General features: G+C 41.1%; 1 protein-coding gene across 1 annotated transcript in view; it reads left to right on the plus strand.

Annotated features, from left to right (window-relative positions):
• The window catches only part of LOC132388681 (zinc finger protein 239-like), a 46,736-nt gene that overhangs the window by 16,539 nt on the left and 14,288 nt on the right, over positions 1-15,909 (plus strand). Inside the window, exon 3 of the mRNA XM_059961055.1 lies at positions 14,013-14,182. The gene's annotated coding sequence lies outside the window, so the exon portion shown is untranslated. The remainder of the gene's footprint in view (positions 1-14,012; positions 14,183-15,909) is intronic.

Below are 15,909 nucleotides of genomic sequence, written 5' to 3' on the forward strand. Positions count from 1 at the left end.
ATTTTTTGTCTGACAAGAACAATAATGTTTAACAATTGCTTACAAGAAAAACAAAGGTATAAATTTTATAACATACACAATATACAATACCATCATATTACAGCTTATAAGTCACAATACAGTAGGAGTGTTACAATTGAAAAAAAAACACGCCATTAAAAAATTGCATTGTACATTCAACATCGAGATAGACAATCAGCAACCACATTATCTTTACCTTTAATATGAGTTATCACAATATTGTACTCATGTAACATCAAACTCCAATTTAATAATCTTCTGTTTTTTTTTCATCTTACTCAGAAAAACTGATTATGATCAGTGTAAACAATGAGTGGTTTTTGAGTTGTACCAACATATACCTCAAAATATTCCAAAGCTAAAACAAGAGATAACAATTCTTTCTCTATTGTCGAATAGTTTCTTTGATGCTTATTAAATTTCTTAGAAAAGTAAGCTACTGGATGATCAACCTCATCATCCTCATTCCTTTGCATTAATACTGCTCCTGCAGCCTCATCACTAGCATCCACAGCCAATGAAAAAGGTTTTTCAAAGTCAGGTGCCTTAAGCACAGGTTGTTGACATATCATTGTTTTGAATTTTTCAAATGCTTCTTGACAAGGCACTGTCCACACAAACTTCACATTCTTCTGCAGAAGGTTAGTTAATGGAAGGGCAACATTGGCAAAATTCTTACAAAATTTCCGATAATATCCTACCATTCCCAAAAATCTTCTGAGAGTTTTTTTTTCCCCGTTGGAGTCGGAATCTCTAAAATTGCCTGAACTTTTGCCTGAACAGGGGCTACCTTACCTTGACACACAACATAACCAAGGTAAGTCACAGTGGCATGTCCAAATTCACTCTTAGCTAAATGAATAGTTAAGTTAGCTTTTGAACGCCTTTCAAACAATTTCTCCATCGCAATAATGTGTGCTTCCCAATGATCATTTCCTGTCACTAAATCATCAATATAACCATCAGTATCTTCCAATCCCTGAATCATAGTGTTAATCATCCTCTGGAAAGTACCTGGGGCATTCTTCATCCCAAATGGAAGAACATTTTACTCCTATAACCCAGTTGGAATTACAAATGCAGAAATCTCTCTACCTCTGTCCGTTAATGGAACACACCAATACCCTTTCAATAAATCAATCTTTGTAAGGAACTTTGCTTTTCCAACTTTATCTACACAATCATCTACTCTAGGAATTGGATATGCATCTGTTTTCCTTACAGCATTCACCTTTCTATAATATGTACAAAACCTAATACTACCATTTGGTTTTGGCACCATAACACATGGCGAACTCCAATTCAAGTTAGAATGTGTAACGATATTATTCTCTAACATATATTCAATTTCTTTCTCAGCAAGTTCACATTTTTCTATGTTCATCCTTTATGGATGTGGTTTAATAGCTTTGGCATCTCCAACATCTACATCATGTGAAGCTATAGTAGCCCTTCTCGGAACATCTGGAAACAACTCCTTATATTTAAAAATTAAGTCCTTCATCTGTTGTTTCTGTTCTAGCTGTAAATGTGCTAATTTCTCATCAATATTTTCCAGAATGGTTGAATTTGGTAACCTAACAGAAAGAATGTTGGATTTAGAAAGAAAGTCAGATGAATCATCTATATCATGTTCCTAGTTAAATCAAACTCATTCTCACTAACCACAACAGTCATAGTATCAGATTGTTTCTTAAAATATGGTTTTATCATATTTATATGGCAAAGTTGTGTTGACCTTCTACGATCTGGAGTTTTTATCACGTAATCCAAATCATTGATTTTAGACACAATTTCATAAGGACCATGAAATCTAGCTTGTAAAGGATTTGTCTGCACTGGGAAAAGAACCAACACCTTATCTCCTGGCTTAAACATCCTCATCCTAGCTTCTTTATTATACCAAGTCTTCATTTTCTCCTGAGCCAACTTTAAATTTTCCTTAGCTAAGCTACAAGCTTTATGTAACCTGTCCTTAAATTTCAAAACATAGTCCAACAAATTAGTGTGTACTTCCTTACTAATCCACTGTTCTTTCAATAAAGCTAAAGGTCCTCTAACTCTATGCCCAAACACAAGTTCAAATGGACTAAAACCTAAAGATTCTTGTACCGATTCCCTTACTGCAAATAAAAGTAAGTTTATACCCTCATCCCAGTCACTTTCATTTTCCACACAAAATGTCCTAATCATATTCTTGAGGGTAGAATGAAACCTCTCCAAGGCAACTTGCGATTCTGGATGGTATGCAGACGAAGTGATTTGCTTAGCTCCCAATTTATAAACTATCTGTTGAAACAATCCAGAAATAAAATTACTGCCTTGATCAGTTTGTATCTCTGTAGGTAATCCAAAATAAGTAAAAAAAAAATTATAAGGGCCTTTGTCACAGTTTTAGCTTTTATATTCCTAAGTGGTACTGCCTCTGGAAACCTAGAAGAAGTACACATGATAGTCAACAAATACTGAACACCAGTTTTTGTCTTTGGTAATGGACCAGCACAATCTACAATAACTTTAGAAAATGGTTCACCAAATGCTGGGATAGGTTGTAATGGAGCTACTGGTGTAACCTGATTTGGTTTACCCACAATTTGACAAGTGTGGCACGTTTTACAAAACATCGCCACATCTTTTCTTAGACCAGGCCAGTAAAAATTTTTAAAATCTTGTCCACAGTTTTCCTTACCCCTTGATGTCCACCTAAAGGCACACTATGAGCTAAAGTAAAAATCTCATTTCGATAAACTTTCGGGACAACTACCTGGTAAACAACATTCCAATCCTCACTTGCAGGAATTGTAGGCGATCTCCACTTCCTCATCGACACTCCTTTTTCCAAGTAATATCCTAATGGCACCTTCTCAATTTCACTATCTAGTAAAGCCTGCTCTCTTAATTTTATAATCTCAGAGCCTCTATTCTGCTCTGCTATCATCTCCTTCCGAGACAGAGATAAATCTTCATAGTCAGACTTAATCAAAGAATCTTGTTCAAACAACGAAGGTAAGAAAGTCTCTGACACATCCTCAAAACTCGAATCCTGAGTTGAACAGTCCTGAGTAGCAACCTCATTCTGCGCATCAAGCTTTTTAGCCATAGCTCTAGTCACAACACAGGAAGAATCTGTGTTAGAATTCAACTCTGGTTCCTCTGAATCCATTGTCAAATGCACTTCAGGAAAAACTTGTCCACCTGCCAATTCATTACCTAACAATAAAGAAATACCCTTCACAGGTAAGCTATGCTGTAATCCTACTTTAACAAATCCTGTAACTAACCCTGACTTTAAATTTACTTTATGTAAATGTACAGGCATAAAATCACTCCCAACACCTCTTATGTAATTTACCTCACCAGTATCAGACTCTTCATTAAACTTCAACACACTGTCTAACATCAGTGATTGAGAAGCACCAGTATCCCTAAGGATTTTTATTGGCACCAGAGTAGATCCTTCTTTCAAGGATACAAACCCTTCAGTTATAAAATGATCATATCCCTTTCTAACTTGGTCAGAGTCTAACAAAGCCTCATTTGTGTTTATCAAACCCTGTAACTTTACAGGTGCTTCAGTATGTTCCACACAGTCATCTGGAACTGCTTCCTTCTCTTTCTTTTTCAATCTGAAACAGTTAGCTATTACATGGCCAGGCTTCTTACAATAGTTACAAATAAGACCAAACTGTCTTTCCTTCACAGGCTTTCCTTCCTCCTTACATTTCTCATTAACCTCTGATTTAATTTCTGATTTACCTTGAGACTCCATGTCATTTTTCCTCTTAAAATTTCTGCCCTGGGGAAATTTATTCTTATGGATTAAAACATACCCATCAGCTAATCTAGCACAGTCCTGCAATTGATCAGTATCCCTCTCATTTAAGTAGGTCCTTAATCCAACAGGAATGCTTCTTTTAAATTCCTCCATTAAAATCAGCTCTGTCAATGTATCATAGTCCCCATTTAAATTTTTAGAAGAAACCCATCTCTCAAAACACATAGCTTTATCATAGGCAAATTCCACATAAGTTTTATCCACAGAATTTTTCAAACTTCTGAATCTTTCCCTATAAGCTTCTGGGACTAATTCGTAATTGTTTAGGATATGCATCTTCACAATATCATAATCAAGTGCTTGCGCAGCAGTTAAAGATGTGTAAACTTGTTGTGCTTTACTTTTAATTACACTCTGTAACAACACGGACCATTTATCTTTCGGCCACTCCGACATCTGAGCAATAGTTTCAACATGTTGAAAATATCTTTCCACTTCTGTTTCACTAAATGGAGGGACCAATTTAATTTCTTGACTAGCAACAAACGGTTTCCTTGAACCAGAGGACTGATTCCCAGAACTTACTTCCTCCATTGCATATTCAAATGCTCTCTTCTTTTGATCCGTCTCCAATTTACAACGCTCCAAATCAGCTTTACTTAGTTCCAACCTCATTTGTTCGAATTGCAACTGCCTCCAGATTACTAATTTGTAACTACTCTAAAACCGAATCATCAAAAACACCCGAATCCACATAGTGTGACGAGCCTTTCCTCTGTATCACAGCCTTTGAAGTAGTCGACAAAATACCTTTAAGTTGCAATCTACGAGCTATCTCAAACACCTCAGTTTTTTCCGCCTTCGCCAACAACTGCGCATCTGGCGAAGCCAGAAACTCATCAATATTCATCGGTGCTGAATACCACTCACAAGCCAATCAAAGAAAAGAATCGAGTATTCCCCTTTTCCAAAACACCAAGTCAAAAGTTAGCAAGCATATGAACTCAAACGATCCAATCCGGACGCAGACCCCATAGTTATGTTACATATCCAGGCAATAATAAATATATGAGTTCGGCAAGGGTTTCTATTCACGTTTATTCACGGCAAGGGTTTCTATTCACGTTTATTAAACACAGAAAACAAACCCTCCCAAAAGTAAACAAACAGTAACGTAACCGGAAATCAACTGCAGTGTGGCAGCTCAAACAGTTCTTAAAGCGATATTGCAAAAACAGTTCTTTAAAGTGGTATTGCCAAAAGTTCGATATGCTCACAGTCCATTTAAAAGGAGATACTTTATAAGACGATTTAAATTCTCTTTCACGTCGCTTTGCTTCGATCCCCGACTTCGAACTTTTCCCACGAAGAATCTACGAAACAGAACGGCTTAAAGGCACTGACCTTTCCTTCCACACTATCCTCAATCCTTTCTGGTATTCCCAGGGATTAACGTGAGAATAGTCAACGAAATCCTTCCAAATAAGGATCAAACAAAGGCCGAACCGGTTTCACCATAGAAAGCGATTCTTCTCGATCTGTAACCCTTGAACTTCGATCTTCACTCTCCACTGATTCTCAAACTAGCAGATTTGTAAAGATCCTGCTGGCAATGACCTTTTAAACTTTAGGCATTAGATGAAACTTCATTATTCAACTAAACTGCGTCATCACATTAAATCACGCAGCGGCATGAAGTCAACTTGGCAAATCCAGCCACGAACTGCCCCTCCTCACAGGGTGGTGTCTTCCTTTTATAACCTGAAAAAACCCTGTCACATGATCTCTACTGGCGGGAAAATGACATCACTCCACCATCACAAGACCATTACCTCAAGTCCAGTATAGCTTCAAACACAGTCACGTGACAAGGGTACCACTGTCATGTGTCACGAGTACGTAACAGTATAGGAAGGGTCTACCCCAATACCAGTAAAAATTCTTTGAGATACTGGGGCTTCTCAGTCACTTATATTAGACAGTGTTCTAAAGTTTGGTGATGAGGCTAACACGGTGAGATAAATCTTATTAAAGACATTGGGAGCGGCATTTTATTAAAGGCATTGGGGCTTCTGTGCCATTGCACAAGGTAACTTTACAATCAGGACTGGTTTCCAGACCTATTAAGATTGGATTATGCTCGAGTTTACCAGTGAAAAATGTCACTTTGCTGTTAGGGAATGACCTGGCAGATGGTAAAGTTGTTGCTGCAGTGCAGCTGACAACTAAGCCAACCACTGATGACCCACAGATGGATTTTAACATTTATCCTTCCTGTGAAGTATCTCCAAGTATGGCTAAAAAGTCTGCTGGTGCAGACAGTTCTGTGCAGCATGATTCTGATACCCATGATAGCCAAAATTGGGATTCAGGTTATGCTGACTTGTCAGGAACTTCTCTGCCTTCATTGTTTCAATGAAGGATTCAGGTAGTAAGTCTGATGAGAAAGATTCATCCCTGTCTAGGAAGGAATTTATAGCAGAACAGAACCGAGACCCTGAGATTGAAGTTTTAAAAGAAACTGCTCTCTCAGATGATGAGATTAAGAAAATGCAAGTGGGGTATTATCTCAAGGATGGATTGTTAATCAGCAAGTGGTTCCACCTGCTATACCTGCGAGTGAGGAACGGACAGCTGTTCACCAAGTTGTAGTTCCTAAAGTTTATTGGATAGAAATTTTAACTTTGGCCCACAGTATGCCCTTAGGTGGCCATTTTGCAGTGAATAAAACTGTAAACAGGATTATGAAGGAATTTTACCGCCTAATTTGAGGAAAGGTGTTGTGACCTTTTGCAGAATCTATCACACTTGTCAAGTTGTGGGTAAACCTAATCAGGTCATACCAGTTGCCCCACTCCGGCCTGTACCTGCATTCAGTGAACCCTTCAGTGAATACTATTGGTGAACAGTGGATTTTCTTTGCCCATTGCCTAAGACGGAAGTTGGCCATCGGTATTTGCTAACTATTATGAGTACCTCATCCAGATTCCCAGAGGCAATATCTCTCAGAAATATTAAAGCTAAAATGTGACGAAGGCTCTTACCAAGATTTTTACTCTGTTTGGTTTGCCCAAAGCAATCCAGTCTGATCAAGGAAGTAATTTTACATCTGGTTTATTCCAGCAGATGGGTTATGAACTAAATGAATTACATCATCTGCATACCATCCGGAATCACAAGGGGCTTTAGATAGATTTCATTCTACCCTCAAAACAATGAAGAAGAGATACTGTGATGAAAATGGAAAATACTGGAATGAAGGAATATTTCTTTTTTGTTCACAGTAAGAGAGTCGGTACAGGAATCACTGGGCTTTAGTCCATTTGAACTTGTATTTGGTCACAGCGTGAGGGGACCTTTGACCTTGTTAAAGGAACAGTGGATAGATGGGATGTACATCTTAACTTCTTAGACTATGTTTTGAAGTTCAAAAATAAACTACACCGGTCCTGTAGCCTAGTAAGACAAAGTTTATAGATTTCTCAAAACAAAATGAAGTTTTGGTTTAATAAGCAGGCCTGTGAAAGAAAATACTAGGTGGGGGTCAACATGCTTGCTTTATTTCCAATGTGGGTGAATCCACTTAAGGCGAAACTCAAAGGACTGCATGAAATAATCTCTCGTTAACTATGTGAATTATGTTATTAAAAGACCAGACCAATGTAAATTAACACAGGTGGTACACATAAATTAGATAAAGCCTTATGTTGACAAGCAGGCACCATCTGTGAGTGTTGTCAAAACATTTGAATCTGGCAACCCTGAGAATGAAACAGTTGACTCGGCTGAGACTTTTCAGAAGCCAAACATGGTCCCAGTTAGGCTAATGAACTCGGTTGTTCAAGAAAACTTTGATAACAAGTTGGCTCATTTGCAGCCATAGCAACAACAACAGCTGAAGAAATTAATTCTGAGGTTTAAATGTTTATTTCCCAAAGTTCCCAAGCAAACCACGGTCGCAGTACACGATGTAGACTTCGGTCTAGCCAAACCGGTTAAACAACACCCATATTGCATGAAGGTAGAAAAGTGTAAATTGGCTGAGCAAGAAATTGAAAATATGCTGAACAAAGGTATTATTCGGCCTGTGATTATGGACTCTGCCTCTAAGAACCATGTCTAAAAGAGAGAGAGAGAGAGACGAGCACAAGCAGCTTGTTACAGAGACAGATAGAGCGGAGGGCCTGCATGATGGACAGCTGGTGTTCAGCACAATGGTATTTAAAGGAGCGTTGCTGTTTGTTTCATAGGACAGGCAGACACACAAAGGCTAGTGGGAAGAGTTGTCACTGAAGTTTTAAATGCCCACGAGGGTGGGGTTGAGGATAAGTTAGGAGGAATCAGTCTGTGACTATTAGTGCATGTAAGAGCAACCCAGTGAAATCTGCTAGAAACCCTTGCCTGGGTTGGTAGATTGTTACTTGAAGACAGTGCTCTTAAGTTGATCATGTTTGGCTAACTTGGAAGATTTGGAGGACATCGGAAGAGGGTCGAGGACACCTGTTTGGATGCAAAATCTCTCACTCACTTCAATCCCGTGAACTGAACTGAATATCCTTACCACACCAGCGTAAGACTGTATCATTTACCAGCTAAGTTTGGGAAATATATATTTATACCTATATATGCATAACACTGCTAGATTTTGCACTGATTATGGAAAGGTAAATACAGTAACAAAAACAGATGCATATCCTATCCCTAGGTTGGATGATTACATTGATCAGGCTGAAAAAGCTAAATTTCTTACAAAGATTGATCTGTTGAAAGGGTATCGGTGTGTTCCATTGACAGACAAAGGTAGAGAAATTTCCGTGTTTGTGACACGTTCTGGGTTGTACGAATACAATCTTTTGCCGTTTGGAATGAAAAATGCTCTAGGAACATTCCAGAGAATGATTGATTCTGTAATTCGAGGGTTGGAACACACAGATACTTGTACTAATGACGTAGTTACAGGGAGAGACACTTGGAATGACCGTATCTCTGCAGTAGAAAAGCTGTTTGACCGGCTTTCCCAGGCCAGCCTTACAGTTAACTCACCTAAGAGTGAATTTGGCTATGCCATTGTGACCTATCTTGGCAATGTTGTAGGTCAAAGCAAATTGGTTCCTGTTCAGGCAAAAGTCCAGGCAATTTTCTGAAGTTTCTATTCCGACTGGTAACAAGGTTTCTGGGAATGGTTGGATATTATCGTAAGTTCCGTAAGAACTTTGCTGTTATCGCTCTTCCACTGACTAATCTCCTGAAGAAGGGTGGCAAGTTTGTTTGGACCAAGTCTTGTCAGGAGATTGATTGAAAATTATTATTTGAGATTAGGCCAATCAATGTAGTGTCGTCAACAAGTTTAATTTGCAGATTGGAGCTGTGAGTGGCGACACAAGTCTTGGGTGCACAGAGAGTAAAGAAGGGGGCCAGGGAGACAACCCTGTGGGGTATGTGTGCTGAGGGTCAGAGAGACAGAAGTGAGGGAGTCCACACTTAGCACCTGCCGGCGATCTGACAGGAAGTCCAGGATCCAGCTGTCGACACTTCACGCCTTGGTATGGCTACTGCTCTGCCCATGACTGCAAGGAACTGTAGAGAACTTTGGAGAGCCGAGAACATCAGAGAAACAAGCCTCCCCTCCATTGACTCTTCCTACACTTCCCCTACCTCAGAAAAGCAGGATATGAACTCAAAGATCCTCACAACCTGGACATTCTTGCTGCAAACCTGCTCTCCCTTCAAGGAAGCTATACAAAAGCCTTAAAGCGCGTAACACCAGGCTCAAGGTCGGCTTCCTGTCTGTGGCTATAAGCCAAATGAATGATAAAATGGACTCGACGTGACACTGCACCATATGTCTATCTGCACTGCACTTTCTCTGCAGCCATAATGCTTTGTTACAGTTATTGTCTTGTCGTATATCAACTCAATGTACTGTCATAATGTATTGATCTGTGTGGATGGTACCGCAGGCAAGATTTTCACTGTAGCTCAGTACGTGATGATAATAAACAATATCCCCATTTTAATTGTGTGCAAACATTAGACAGACTGAGCTTCTGCTTTGGAACCACAGAAGGAAACTTAACACTTGCCTTTTCTGAGGAATGCAAATACATAAAAAAGGCTTCAACCTCGCATTACGATCTGCTTTAACTGGGATCGTGACTGGTGGTGGGTCTCCCATATCAATATCAGAATCAGGTTTAATAGCACCGGCATATGTCATGAAATTTGTTGCCTCTACGGCAGCAGTAGAACCTGATTCATAACAATAGATATTGACAATTGTGATTTAAAATAAGAATATACATATTAAATAGATAAATTATATATGTAGTACAAAAAATGTAATAAACTTTTAATTGTGTGGAACTATTTGACTGACTGGGTTGTTGCTTTGTAAATTCTGGAGTGAAGCTTAGCTGAACTGTACACATTTATGAGAAGCTCAGATAAATCAAAAGGCGAAATTCTCACATAAAGGGGTCACACATCCAGAAATATTGGCTGCACTTCAGCAGGTAAAAACATTTCAATGAAATATGCTGAAAATATTGCAGGAAGAGAACATTGTCCACCCACAATGAGAAGAAGCGACAGATCCGGATCTCACTGCCTTGGCTGAAGGGGTGAAAGATGAAGCTACACGTACATGTAGAGCAGTGACCCGCTGATGCTGCAGATCTGCAGAGAAACGTGAACAGGAAACGGGATCAGGTGACGGGTGGAGAGTCTCACACCTGAACCAGTGTCTCCGCTCCTCACCCTCACATACTGCCCGCCCCATCCGCCGCATTTCCCACATTATTTAATATTTACACCAGAAACATCCCATTCCCTCCACCGCTATGGTCACGAAGTCATGGGCTCGATTCACATCCCGGTACAACACACAAATAAGACCCAAACAGGAAGTGCGCAGGTTTCATTTAAATCAGTCTGTTCACATTCCTCCAGCCTCACTGGACAGGAACACTGAAACATCAAGTGAGAAACAGCAGGAGGAGGCCATTCAGCCCCGCTAACCATCAACAAGATGGCGGCTGCTCTGCCATCTCAGCCACATGTTTCTGCCCGATCCTCATTTCCTCGATCCCTTCGATCCCCACACATCTGCCGGCCTCTGTTTTATGTGAGGACGATCACTGAGTCTTCACCGCCCTCTGTGGTGGGAATTTACAGACATTTACCACCCTCAAAGTGGAGACATTCCCCCTCCGCTCAGTCTGGGACAGTCCATCCCCTTTTTCAATGACTGGGATCCCTGGTTCAACTGGTAATGATGTTGTGCATTTCAAAGTGTTCACCTCAGTCCTGGATTCTCTAAGTGAAAGGGTTATCACATTTGGTCTTTCTCCATATAATGACCCACCACTCCAGGGATCAGTCTGGTGAATCTTCATTGCACTCTCTATAACAAATACGCTCTAACCTCTTCGTTAATCCTCTGTGGAATTAATTACCATCTTCTGCAGCCCCGTGTTACACCAAACACTCACCTCCCCCCCCCTGTCACTGTTTCCACCTTCCCACCTCCCCCCTCACCTGGATCCACCTCTCACTCCCCAGCTTTTGCCCCATCCCCAACCCTCACCTCTTTTCTCTGACCATTTCCCGTCCACTCTCAGTCCAGAGGGAGGGTCCCGGCCCGAAATGTGACCGTGCTTCTCCTTATAGATGCTGTCTGGCCTGCTGTGTCCCACCAGCATTTTGTGTGTATTATCTGCAGACTTTGCCGCGTTTGTGATTGGCCTCTCCGTTGTCCCTCCCGCCTCCGATGACAGGAGGCGCTGTAGGGACCTCCGGCCACTGGCGACGATGTGTAGACCTCCGGCCACCGGTGGTGCTGCGGAAAACCTCTCGTTAAACGCATGCGCAGTGCCGACTCCGGCTGTTGGGGGTTCTCCGACTAGAGCGGGGGTGAATGGGGTCTGACCTCGGCGGATTTCTGTACATTGGGGGCCACTTGCTTTGGGAAAGGGCCGGACCCGAGCTCTGCCGGGCGGCTGCAGCAGGGGTGCAATGCCAATTTTTTAGCTGTACGAGCGGTGATTGATTAGTTTGTGGCCTCTGTTAGAACGGCTAAAGTTATACAGCTCATGGTACATGCACTTGCAGTTCAACTCTTTGAGTGATTATACAGAAAGTTTGAAGTCAGTAACTTTTGTTGTATTTCTGTTTCAGATAATGGAAAATTGCTAGTTTTTCTGAAATCGACCTTCCACCTGGGCTACGAATTTATCAATCACCCCTTGTATGTCACACCTAATTTGTGTACCTGCTCCTTTCATGTACTGGGTAACTTCCTTGCACCATTCATGTGATAAGCACGTACACAAATTGGGCTTTTTATAATATCAAACTCTAAACAACTATGAAAGAAATATATATGAATTCCAGAGCTCCACAGAAATACGGTGATAGTTAAGACATTAACAAGATTATAGCCAATCACTGCATTTGTATATAACTGGTAAAATAAAACAAATAACACTTAATTTAATAATATGACAAAGTATTGCACAGTTGCATTCACTAATAATCATAAAATATAATTACCAAGCAAGTGGAGTAACGTTGTTTGTTTAGAAGCCATAGGGTTATAAGTGAGAAAAAAAATACTTTTGTATTAGCGAGTAATCCACGGACCACCACAGTCACGGCTCCAGGATTTCACCAAAAACTATCGAACATCTTATCTTAATGTTATTAGTGGCATTCCCCCCCCCCATCCACCAACCCCTGTCCCCAACCCCCACTTCTGTAAAATTCCCTCTATTTAATATGCGGCCGCTGTTAAATTCCCCGCTTGTTTAATTTGACTTTTTTTTACAGAGGTGCTGGAGTGGTGCTCCGGTGAGCTCCGGCAGCACTGCAACCCTGTTTAGATCCAAGTAACATGGCCCCGGGGATCAAGCTGCCCCGGTTTATGAGCTGTTGAGCGAGTGTTTCTGGTCTGGGATCTAGTGTTTTTTACAGAGGTGCTGGAGTGGTGCTCCGGTGAGTTCCGGCAGCACTGCACCCCTGTTTAGATCCAAGTAACATGGACCCGGGGATCAAGCTGCCCCGGTTCATGAGGTGTTGAACGAGTATTTCTGGTCTGGGATCTAGTGTTTTTTTTTCTGGAGTTTCTTTGGACGCAATGCAGCTAATCTGAGGAGAGAATGAGTTTGTATTCCATCCTTCTCAAGGAGAGGCTGTGAGTAAATGGGCTGTTCTGTGTTTGAACAAGTGGAAATAGATCTGGGGGGGGGGGTTCAGTGTTTGAACTGTGTTTGGAAATTCCTCCTTGCTGTCACCTGTCTGTCAGACAGTGGAAATCAAACAGACACTCAGGTTACTGGAGATCTGCACAAAAATGATAAATTTTGAATCCATTCTGACAAATGATTGTGAACCTGAATCTTTAAATTTGTTGCTATCCCCACAGCAGTTCCTTACTTTTGAGGGATTCTGGTGAATCCAGTTTCTTTTTATTGCTTTCACTCTGGAATGGTTTAAATCTCCTGATTGTCTGTTATGTTTGGGATTGTGTTCAGTGCAGTTGTTGCTAACAAGGTACACGTGAATAATCTCAGGGATGATGGGCTTTATGTATGAGGAGCATTTGATGGTTCTGGACCTGTGCTCAATGGAGTTCAGAGGGACGGTGGGAGTTGCGGAGGGATGTGTGGTTAAGTAAACCTATCGAATGCTGGAAAGCCTGGATACAGTGGACATGGAAAGGATGTTTCCATTAGACAGAGAGTCTGTGATCTGACAGCACAGGCTCAGAATAAAGATACTTCCCTTCAAAACTGTGATGAGAAAAACAATTTCAGCCAAAAGATGACTGATCTGTGGAATTTGTTGTCATAGAGGTTGGTTGAGGCTGCTATTTGGGTATATTTATGACAGAGATTAATATATTGATGATTGCTAAGTAGGTTCAGGGTTACAGAAGGAAGGCAGGAATATGGTGTTGGAATAAATCTCCGCCATGGTTGAGTGGTGGAGCAGACTCGATAGATCGAATCATCTAATTCTGTCCCGACATCTCATATCTTACCATGACTGAACAATGACTCCTTCCTATCCCATATCAGGTTCGGTGACGTGTCAGGGACAATTACAGATTTGTTCACTGAGACCGTTATATTTGTCTTCAATGTTTAGATTTCAGCAAGCAGAAATATTTTGTTCTCATTTGTATTGTTAACATGCTTCATTATCGTTCGTGTTAAAGTTAGACCTGCGGTGAGAGATTTATTGGAAGAAATACCCACAACTGGAAGCAAACCACGAATGAAGATGAGGGAGCAGCAGCAAGCGAACCAGCACGAGGACTGAGAGCACCGACTAGAGAGAAACCCTTTTGACTCAGGGTTTCCATTGATTCAGTCGGGAACAAGTCTGGTGAGTCTCATTTACTCAAACACTGGTCCTTTAGACGTCACATGTCGTATATTCCGGAGTATAAGCCGACCCCCATTTTCAAGGTTAAAAAAGGGACTTTTTCATGTTACCTTTGTATAAGCTGTCCCCTTTTATAAAGGTTTTTGATTTAACCAGAAACAATGCCTGTACTCAGCTTTGCAGGATCCAGAACCTGAAATTTTTGTGAACCGGTACCTGCTAAGAAAACAGGCTTACACAGTGAAGAGCGTTATCAGCAAATTCTTAATAAATAAATCAGGGAGGAAACTTTTGGATTAGGTCACCAATGGTGAAGAAGCCTCTGAAATATTACCCCCACAAAACCATTTTGCACCGATCGTAATCTCGTTAAAACATAACACGGGGTGGCGGGATCAGTACATGTATTCAGTATTGAGTTTGCGACCGCCATGTACAAAAGATTAAAACGAGTGCGATATGGTGCTGGCTTCAAGCTGAAGGTTGTTGATTTTGCCAAAGGAACAAATAATTCTGCAGCTGCTAAGAAGTTTAGTGTAAACGAGAGAGAGTGAGAGAGTGGAGAAAGGCAGAGGACACGCTGAGGGAAATGCCAAAGATGAAATGTGCAAACCGCAGGAAAACACGCCAGTGGCCAGAACTGGAAGGAAATGTTTTAGAGTGGGTGAATCACCAGCGATCATCCGGATACATTGTTACCAGAGAAATGATACGAGTTCAATGGGACGAAAAACACCATGAGGTCAGTGAAAATTTCAAAGCTACGCGAATTTGGTGCACCCGATTTATGAATAGACTCGATCTTGAGACAAAAAACAAAGATTACTCAGAAAATTCCTGCGAGGTGTTGTTGTTTACGTTCAAAATCGCTGCTGGATGGACAAAGTGGGTTAAAGAGGTGTGGCGTTGACATTCGGAAGGTTTTGGGAAGGAAAAGTCGCTACTTGTCTGGGACGTGTTCAAAGCGCACTTGTCAGGTGAGACAAAAGCAGCACTGAAAGCTGAAAACACAGAGATTGCAGTCATCCCCAGTGGTTTGATCTCCGTGCGCCAGCCACTAGATGTGATTTTAAACAAACCAAAGAATTCATGCATTGAGAGTGGAATGAATTTGACTCAAAAACAACCAATAAATCCGACCTGTCTTCCCTGTATTCGTTTTTCCAAAGTTGGCACCCTCTGTAACAGCCGACCTCCTAATTTTAGGACCAAAATTTGCGGCCTAATTCTCGGCTTATACACTGGAATTTATGGTATCTGTACAAAATAAAGTAGGGAATAGTTGAGGTGAGAATGAATGTATCAGTTAAGTCTCTCAGACCCAGTTGCAATAATGTACTGTCAGTGTCCCAGCTCTTTTAAGTCACTCACATTCCCTCAGTGTTTGCTCATTTGAAGAACTTGTATCTTCTGAAGTAGCTTTTGGTCAGTTCTGAGTGTGGAGAGGGAAAGAGGGGTGTTTATATTTACTATCCTGCAAAAAGAAGTAATTGTTTACAATTACCTGCTGCAGACTCACTACCCATACCCTGTACATTCTCAACCAGATTATTGACATAGATGACAAGTAGCAATGGGTGTCACCCTGGGGAGCTCCAGGAGGCACGGGCCTTGACTCCAATAAACAGCCTCCCATCATCACCAACACACACAAAATGCTGGTGGAACACAGCACAGCAGGCCAGACAGCATCTATAAGGAGAAGCACTGTCGACCACTGGTGCTTC

This window comes from Hypanus sabinus, unplaced genomic scaffold (genome assembly GCF_030144855.1).
Source record: "Hypanus sabinus isolate sHypSab1 unplaced genomic scaffold, sHypSab1.hap1 scaffold_378, whole genome shotgun sequence".
NCBI lineage: Eukaryota > Metazoa > Chordata > Chondrichthyes > Myliobatiformes > Dasyatidae > Hypanus > Hypanus sabinus.